Source organism: Balaenoptera borealis, assembly GCF_965194805.1.
Source record: "Balaenoptera borealis genome assembly, chromosome: 7".
NCBI lineage: Eukaryota > Metazoa > Chordata > Mammalia > Artiodactyla > Balaenopteridae > Balaenoptera > Balaenoptera borealis.
This window is the reverse complement of record NC_138864.1, coordinates 20,888,203-20,898,248: the sequence shown is the minus strand read 5'-3', so window position 1 is coordinate 20,898,248 and position 10,046 is coordinate 20,888,203. Positions and strand designations below refer to the sequence as shown.

Genomic DNA, 10,046 nt, shown 5'->3' with positions numbered 1-10,046 from the left:
GGACTCTTGGTGTGGCTTTTGTCTTTGGATCCCATTTCTTCCTTCATTTATTGACTTAGCATCAATATATGGAGTACCTGTGTTACCTGAAAAACTGGGTTCACCTCTTGGTGAGTATCAAGCCAAAAGACACAGCCAAGCCAAAGATCAGGAGAAGGAAGGATTTATTACTTGAGCAAGTAAGGAGAACACCGGGGAGATTTCCCAAAGTAGTGTCTCCCCAAACAGCAAAAGTGGGGAAATTTTAAGCTAAGGCCACATGCATATTCATGAAGGGATTTGAGGAGTGTAGGCATATTCATGAAGGGGCTTGAGCAGAGGAGAATGCCATATAGAGTTGGGGCAAAGGTCGACAGGGTCCAAGCTTTAGATGACTAAAGCCATGAGGGTCAGAAAAGGTCAACATCATCATCCCTTAGGTTCCAGTTGATCTGGTTGTTGACCTCTCAAGGGGGATTTAATTTCTGCAAAACAGCTCAAGAAAGTGCTTCAGGCTAAGCTTTACCATTGAAACAGAAAGGGGAGTCTTTACAACTGATTCGTTATCTTTGCTATTGTTCCTTCTCTTGCCTGATAACAGTGGTTTATTCTTTTGTTCCTTTAGGATCATTATTACTGAGACCTGTCAAAGGGCAAGCGTTGTAGCCAGGCTTAGATCACAAAATGGCGCAGGCCTAAAATGGCTTCTCTAACGTGAAAAAGCTATATCTGGTTCTTCTCCTCCAGGGACCCCTACCCTATCTGCTTATACCTGCCCTGTTCCAAAACTCTAGGAGGTACCAGAAGTTAAGACAATGAGTGAACCCTGTCCGTGAAAGATTAATTCTTATGGAGGGGACACAAAAGTGTAAGAGATGCCAATAGAAGTGAATACAGAGATTAGAGTCAGGGCTCAGAGAGAGAGTGGTTGATCATACTCGGGAACCAGGATGGATGACTAGAAGAACTACCTAAGAGTATGAGAGGTAGGGGTGGTGGTAATAAAAGGTGGTGAGGGTGTCCTAGGAGGACAAGTGAAAGGGAAGACCATGTAAAATAGCAGAAGCAATACAACTTGAAGCAGGACATTTAAAATAACTTAAAACTGTTGATGGAAGATTAACACAGGAAGTCAATATGTTGAAGGTCATTGGTGTCATCCTCATCCTAGAGAGAATCAAAAGGGAAAGATGGAGGAATGGGTTAAGAGTGCCTATCACAGTCATTATTCAGGAAAGAAAAAAAAAAAGAATAAATATTTGGCTCTTGTTTTAGACTGCATTAAAATGTGTTCATATTAAGATGCTGCCTTAACATTCTTGTTCCTGTTGGGGGGTAAGGACATCTAGGCATGAAATAATAGGGCATATTAAAGAAACTGCTGATCGTTGATGGGGCTAGAGCCTACAGGCATGGACAAATGGCCAGGGAATAATAAGGACGCAGTCACTGAACTGGGGACACCACGGTAAGGAGAGTTCCAGCTCACTTGTACTCCTGGCTTCTAGATGTCTTTGAATATGTCATGTTACTGTCGGCTCTGGGAAATATCAGACTCACCTACTGGGGTATTGGAAAAATTTAGTTTAAAATGTGCATGAATGCAATTTGAAGAAAAGGTGGGAGGGGGCAGCTGTATGGGAAAGGCCTTTGCTATCATGCTGGAAGTGTGGGGAACCATGGTTCAGCCGGGCAGTGATGTAACCACTGCATGTTAGAAAGATCACTCTAGGTGGGGTATGGAGGGTGAGGTCAAATATGAGACTACTGCACTGATACTAAGCAAAGCTGGAGAAGGGAGAGGCATGCAAGGAATGTTGATGCAGTAGAATCAACTAGTTACTATTTAAATGATGGGAGAGAGGGAATGGGAAGAACTGAAGAAATCTCCTAGTTTTCTGGTGACCTAACAGGTGGAGGTGTCATATGCTATAATAAAGAATAAAGACAGAGAAGGAAATTTGGGGAAAATACATTGAGTTTGAGGTTATTTGTGGGATGGTCACATAACGAAGTCTAGGACACAGTCAAGAATGAGAATAACTTAATTTCACGCTTTTACTTGTATCCTCTTCCTCTATTCAATCTCTCTTTTCCCTGCGCTCTAATCCTTGACCCGCCTGTCTCCTTTCCACTCCAGTTTTGCATAGTTAACTTCTACTCACTCTTTAAGGATTAGCTCAAGCAACACGCCATCCAAAAAGTCCCTCATGACACATCATTTCCTTCTCACAAAGCTGAGGTAGGTGGTTTTGCCCTCATGCTCTTAAAATGCTCTACGCTTGTTTGTATCATTACACCATAATGTACACGGAATTATAATTCATTTACAGGTCTGTCTCCCCTACGTGATTTTAATTTCCTTGTTGGTAGGGTCTACATCCTTATGTCTAATATCCCCAATATACAGCACAGTGGATGTATATTAAGATGGAGTAGGCTCTCAGTGGTTGTTGAATGAATGAATGAATGTCTTGAGTGGGAGAAGGAACATTTCTTTCTCTGAGACTGGAGTGGAGGTTGGAGGACGTTGAAGGTTGTAGGTGTAGGGAACTCAGTGAGAGCTTGAAGGTGTCCATGATCTAAGTTCTATCTATGAAGTAAGAATCATTTCCCCAAAGAAAGGTGAGAAAGACATTTGGAGGAAAATGATGGAGGTTTGGAACAGCTTCTGTAAGGAGTGGGAATGGAAGGTGACCAGACATATTTAAGATTGTCAAGGAGCCTGAAGGGTCCAGCTGACATTGGCAGCAATAAAGTGATAGTGGCAGTGACCCCAAAGACTATGTGATTCCCTCCAGCAGCTCAGTGGGTTGAGTATGAGAGGAGGGGACTGAGAGTGAAACTCATCCAAGGTTCAAGGCCAGCAAGGCAGATTCGTCAGAGGATGAGAGGCTCTGAAGCAAAGCGGAGTGTAGACTGGATGAAGAAGGGAAGTGGAGCCATGATGGACAAGAGACAGACAAACCAGGGTGAGGGAGTGAGGACTACAAGTCTCCCTCAGGCTGAAGAAGAGAAGTTGTGGGTAAGATAGTGGGACACCCGGTCAGGGGAGGGGATTCCAGAGTTGGACGTCTGGGTGGTGACAGAGCCCAGACTGTGGCCATGGAAGTTAGCTGCTAAAGGGACCTAGTGAGTAAGGTTGTGGGCGTCCGAACAGTCAGAGAACTTTGAAGCTACGTTCTTGGACCGACATTCCCAGAACTCTGAAATTGCCCATAATAGAAGCAGGAACAAGGTGAAAAGAAGAGTAAGAACAGGATTCCAGAAAGTTCAAAGGAAAGTGGATGGTGCTCAGGGATTAAATAGGTAGAGTGAGAAGGATGGAGGCAAGAAGTTCAAGGGAGAGTAGAAAGGATTTCTGCATGAGTTGAAAGGTCACGGTCAGGAAGCGGTCATGGGGAGCCTGTAGAATACTGACCAGCCTCTCTCCTAACTCTGAAGGAGTGTTTTTCCCTACTGGAGCAAACTCTTCAACCTAAAGAGATTAGACAGCCTTTATCTTTGCTCTTTGCTCTGGCATCAGGATTCTGCTTTCACAATCAACTTTTGGGTCCCCAATCTCATGCTCTTATTCTGTTTTTCTATGGGCATAACTCCATGTTCTAAGAAAGTTATGATGCATTTTCTCATCAAAACTAATCTGTCCTGTTTTTCACTCCTTACTGTGACTGGTAGAATCAAGTCTACGGGAAGTAACTTGAGTTTCCTGTTAGTCGATCATGGACTGACAGGCTACTCTTCCCAATAAATATATTTGCATCTTGGAAGATCCTCCCAGAAACATAACAGCATAACCCAACTCACCCTACAAAGTCAGCAAGAAGGCAGCCTTCCTGGTGTACCTCAAAACACAAAGCTCTCTGTGTTCTAGAGTTTCTTCTTTTATGAATTTAAATCCCACATGAGCAGGTAGCCCAAAGGCAATGCTGTAATTTATTTTAAGTTAGGGAGTGAAAGAAAGATAAACTGCCAGAAAGATATTTTAAGTTGATAGGAAGAAGGGGTAGAATAACAAAGTCCTAAACCCACAGTCATTCACGCAGGACATCATAAGTTCCCAGGATTTCAGGTTAAACAACACGTGCTTTACATAGTAGAAAAGCACCAGCCTTGCCTTCCTCTTCATGCTCTGTCTGTACTTGGTCACCATGAAAGCTCCTGGACACCTAGTAAAACAACCCAATCTATAACAGATGGAAGCTGAGTACCCATAAAATACTGTGGCAGGCATGTGTAAGCAGAGGATATGAAGTATAAAATATGGTCCCTGCTTTAAGAAACATGAAACTTAAGGGAAACCTAAGACAAATAGACACGAACAATTAACGAACCATAAGAGTCAGAACCTGTGTTAAAGTAATACTACTTCCTGTCAGCATCAAGGATTAAACACTTTACTGCTTTGGAATTGTTAATATCACCAACGTGTTAGAAAGTTCCCTCGAGTGCTGGAATGCTGTAGAAGGTTGGCCTTTGCTGAGCACAGACATGTCCCAAACCCGTGCATTGTGACGCCAGCCAGCCAGATCGCAGGCTCTTCATGTCCCGCTCCTTGCACGATGAGCTGCCACGTCTGTCTGTCTATGACACCACCTGGCTTAACAAAGTAGGTCACACCAGGGTTTCTGGCTCCAAGACAGTGAGCGGCCCGGGAACATGCTGTAACTGAAAGAGACCGTGAGGAGTATTTTCCGTAGAGACTTTTATGAGTAAGAATGCCAAAAGAAGATTCAAACTATCATCAGTGTTTTTACCTTTAACCCATTCTCCTCTTCCTTTGTTATACAGCCTATATGCTAGTAAAATGTACAAATTCAACACATTTCTACTACCTTGACGTAGAGTGTTGTAAGAAATAACATCTTACATTGTGTAGTTCATTTACAAAATTATTCCACACGTACGACGTCATTTGATCCTCAAAGCAAACTCCGTAGAAGTATTATTGAACCAACTGACATGGGCTTCAGTTTCACTCCACCACTAAAGCTGAGGAAGCAGTTATCTTACTCATCCTCAGGGGCAGGAGTTCCCCTCCTTGTAGAGCAGCTGAGTCTGTTCTAAATGTCACCACTCTTCCTATCTCTAGACCCTACCTCCCTGTTCTAAATGTCACCACTCTTTCTATCTCTACACCCTACCTCTCTTACCTGCCGACCCTTCCTGCTGATTCTCTCCCTGGAATTCAATGCAGTTTAATAGGCGATTAATGAATGTCAACCATGGGCCAAATACAATACTAGGATTTCAGATTACTAAATCGACACCCTCGAGGAACAGCCAAACTAACTAGGGAGACAGGGAAATATATCAGTGCAATATGGCAGCTATTACAGGAGAGGGATGCGCAGATACCACGATAGCTCCAAGAAGGCAGTAATGAACTCTGCCTGGTAGGCTCAAGTAAGTGGCAGTTGAGCCAGAAGTTGGAAGATGACTAAACAGGGTAGAGAGGACATTCCAGGCAGATGGAACAGTCCATGAAAAGGTAAAGGGGTAGGGAACGGCAAGAAATTCAATTTAATTCACCTCTTATGTATATCAACATCCAATGTCATTGGAGAAAGACACACAACAGTTATCTCAGGCCCGTTGACCTCAAGTAAGGTCACAGGGCTACTCACTTACACCTCTAGACTACTACTGGGATGTTAGGGAAAAACCCGAACGAACTTTCTGCCCAACCCCATACTTCCCAACTCCTTTCTCTGCAGACTTCCAACTGTTCACTCTCTTCTTGTACCTTTGCTTCCTATTGCACTGAGAAAATGCAACCAGTGAGAAGAAAACTTGCAAAATCACCTGCTACCACATCTACCATCTTACCTGTATCTATTCCCATGTCCTCTTCTCTCACCAGCATTAGTATGGATGACCTGTTCATCCCTGTCTGAGCCAACTCTTCTTTGGACATTGAACTTGAGGCACTCTTGCCTTCTTCAAGGACACTGCTGCCAGCAATTCTCCCCCGCTCTCCCACATCATCATTTCCATCAGCAAAATGGACAATATGAAAAGGATGTTACTTCTCCAGTCTTAAAGAGAAAAAAAGCCCTCTTTTGACCCCACTTCCTTCCCTTCCCACCCACCACTGCCTCATTTTTCTCCTTCACTTTGTAACAAAACTCCTTGAAAGAACTGCCTATCTGTTGTCTCCTCCAATTCTCTGTAGGACCCACTCAAATTAGGCTTTTCCCCAGTGCCAAGGGAACTGCTCTTGCCCTGTGGCGATGGTCTCCACTTTGCAATATCCAATGATCATTTCTTTGACCTCGCATCCTACTTGACCCGCCATCAGCACTTGACCCACTTGCTCTCTCCCTCCTTGAAACACATTCTTCACTTGGCTTCCAGGACTTGACGTCCTCCTGAGATCACTCCTCCTCCTTCGGTGGCCACTCCCTCCACTCCCTCCCTCCCTTCTTTTGCTCGTTCCTCCGCATCAGCCAGAACTTTAAGAGCTAGAACCTCCAGGGCTCAGTCCTTGTACTTGTCTTCCTCATTTACTCAGACTGCCTAGGTGATCTCATCCAATCTCACAGCTTTATTTTTTTTTATTTTTTTTTCCCTCATAGCTTTAAATACCAAGTAAACCACCCATGAGTCCCATCCGAACGTCTCCTTTAACTCCAGACACCAACGGCATACTCAAAACGTAAGCTTGGATGTCTGACAGGCATCTCAAAATCACCATGTTAAAAAAACAACTCCTGCTATTTTCTCTAAAGCCCACCCTTGCCACGATCTCTAATGCAAATTGAAACGATCTCCAACCTGTAGCTCAGGCCAAAAACCTTGGTGTCATCCTTGACGCCTCTTGTTTTCTCATACCCCACATTCAATCCACCGGCAAATCCTATCATCTCCGCCTTTAAAATACACACAGAATCATAACCCTTCTCACTGGCTCTACCACTCTCATCCTGGTCTAAGCCAGAGTCATTTCTGGATTATTACAATACTTTCTTTTTCGTTTCTTTGCTTACCCTCTGCCTCCCACCCCATTCAACTCTCCAGAGAGTAGCCAGGGTGATTCTTTTAAAATGTAAAATAGATCAGGGCCCTCAATGGCCTTTCCATGTCGCCTAGGATAAAAGCCAAAGTCCTTTCAATGACCTGCGCCTCCCAGCCATCTGCCTCTCCCGTCCACCCCCCAACCACCCAAGCTCTCTGACTAAAGAAATGGATGAGCAAGGAATTCCCCAGTGGTTAAGACTCAGTGCTCTCGCTGCCAGGGCCCAGATTCCATCCCTGGTCAGGGAACTAAGATCCTGCAAGTCATGTGGCACGGCCAAAAAAATAAAAAATAAAATAAATGAATGAGTAAAGGAGTAAATGGGTGTATGTTAGGCGAGAGGAAGCTGGTTTGAGCGTGACACTAGAGAGTGAGTCAGGGGATGAACAACCTTTTTAACAAAGCCAAGGAGTTCAGACTTTATTTGAATACAGTGGGTAGTCCTCAAAGTTGAAGAACTTTCCTATGGTAACTATCTCCAGTAAACTCTCTGTTTTAGGATCCAATTCACATGTCACATTTTATACAAATCCTGACTTTTTTTCTCTACTAATCTCCCACCTGCACCCAGAAATCCAGCCACAGCAAACTCCTTGCTGCTCCTGTGATATGTCACATTTTCAAAGTTCCATGCCTTTGCCCTCTCTGTTCCTTCTGCCTGGAATGCCCTTCCTTACTTCGTCTGTCTGAAACAGGTCTACTCATCCTTCTGGACTCAGCTCAAGTGCCATCATCTTTATGAATTACTCCCTGACCACCCCAGAGAATGATAAGTTTTCTTCTTTGGGCTTCCAGAGTATATTTTACCCACCTCTACTATAGATTTTATCACCTTATATAGTTATCATTTACATATTGTCAAGTCCCTGGAGGACAGGGTCCATGACCAATTCTTTTTTTTTTTTTTGAATTTTATTTATTTTTTATACAGCAGGTTCTTATTAGTTATCTATTTTATACATATTAGTGTATATATGTCAATCCCAATCTCCCAATTCATCCCACCACCACCAACCCCCACCCCCGCCACTTTCCCCCGTTGGTGTCCTTACGTTTGTTCTCTACATCTGTGCATGACCAATTCTTGACGGGACCCCTGCACTTTGCACACACTGTGTCTTCAATCTAGTAGATGTTCAATGCCTGTTTGCTGAATGAAAAGGAGCCAGTAAAATGGAATGAAAATTAGTAGAAAAAATATATAAGAGAAACTAGGAGAGTAAGATGTCTTTAAAACCAAAAGAAGGATTTTCAAGAAGTAAGGAGTACTTGAGAGATTTAAATAAGCTGACAGCTGTCATTATATTTAAGGAGATTTAGAGACATAATAGTCAAGGTTCAGTAGCATATGACAGAAATTATCTTACATGTAAGCAGTGATTTAATAGGAGGAACATTAGAAGGGCTAGATAAGTGGGGTCTAGATTCCAGGATAACACGGCAGAATTGTTGTTCTGCCAGAGTGACTCCAATCTCTGCCACAGTGGGAAAGCTGAAAACAAGAAGGCTATCACCGGAACTGCTGGCTCCAGAGCCAGTGCACCTGCTAGATCTGCACCAACAAAAACAGACGTCCTACACCCTGCCTCTGGATACAAATGACTGCCTCTAAATCCCTGCTAATGCTGCCGAGGAAAATACATCTCCGTGACTATGTATATTTCTACTGCTGTATAACAACCTACCACAAACTTTTTACCCCAAACTCAACTATTATCCCAATTTGATAGGTCCAAAGTCCAGGCAGGGTTCTCTGCTTGGATCTCACCAGGCAGAAGTCAAGGTGTCAGCAGACTGGGTTCTCATTCTTGGAAGAATCTCCTTCCAAGCTCATTTGGGTTTGGCAGAATTCAGTTCCTTACGGTTGTAGGACTGACGTCTTTGTTTCCTGACTATTGGCCAGAGGTGACTCTTAACTTTTAGAGGCCATTCACAGCTCCTTCCATGGGCCTCCTTTCAGGCTCTCTCACAACACCATAGCTGGCAGCAAGATTCCTCAAATGGAATCCTCCTCACACTAATTCCTCTGACTTCCATTACTGCCTTCGGCCAGAGAAAACTCTCTGCTTTTAGATGGGCTTATGTGATGAGATTAGGCCCATCCAGATAATCTCTCTATTTTAAGATCAACTGTGTCATATAACATAACAAAATCATGGGAGTGGTATCTCACCATTTTCAAAGGTTCCCAGCATTCGGGTATGGAAACTTGGGGACTATTTTTAGAATTCTGCTCACCACATTGTGTTTGCCAGAAAAAGCAGTAGAACCAATAGATGCATCTTTCACCTTCTGAATTAGTTGGGATTCTCCAGAGAAACAAAACCAATAAGATGTATATCTACATGGATAGGGATTTATTTACTTATTTTTTAACATCTTTACTGGAGTATAATTGCTTTTCAATGGTGTGTTAGTTTCTGCTGTATAACAAAGTGAATCAGCTATACATAAACATATAACCCCATACTTCCTCCCTCTTGCATCTCCCTCCCACCCTCCCTATCCCACCCCTCTAGATGGACACAAAGCACTGAGCTGATCTCCCTGTGCTATGTGGCTGCTTCCCACTAGCTATCTATTTTATATTTCGTGGTGTATATATGTCCATGCCACTCTCTCACTTCATCCCAGCTTACCCTTCCCCCCTCCCTGTATCCTCAAGTCCATTCTCTACGTCTGCGTCTTTATTCCTGTCCTGCCCCTAGGTTCTTCAGAACCTTTTTTTTTTTTTTAGATTCCATATATATGTGTTAGCATACGGTACTAGTTTTTCTCTTTCTGGCTTACTTCACTCTGTATGACAGTCTCTAGGTCCATCCACCTCACTACAAATAACTCAATTTCGTTTCTTTTTATGGCTGAGTAATATTCCATTCTATATATGTGCCACATCTTCTTTATCCATTCATCTGTCGATGGACACTTAGGTTGCTTCCATGTCCTGGCTATTGTAAATAGAGCTGCAATGAACATTGTGGTACATGACCCTTTTTGAATTATGGTTTACTCAGGGTATATGCCCAGTAGTGGGATTGCTGGGTCGGAT

The 10,046-nt window shown here is 43.3% G+C and overlaps 1 long non-coding RNA gene across 1 annotated transcript; it reads right to left on the bottom strand.

Moving 5' to 3' along the window:
- Nucleotides 1-4,362: 4,362 nt before the first annotated feature.
- On the bottom strand, nucleotides 4,363-9,489 carry LOC309632400. Its single transcript, XR_014246888.1, has 2 exons — nucleotides 5,124-9,489; nucleotides 4,363-5,078 (listed from the first exon to the last, which is right to left on the bottom strand). It is a non-coding gene; the product is annotated as an uncharacterized lncRNA (long non-coding RNA).
- Between the last annotated feature and the right edge of the window lie 557 nt (nucleotides 9,490-10,046).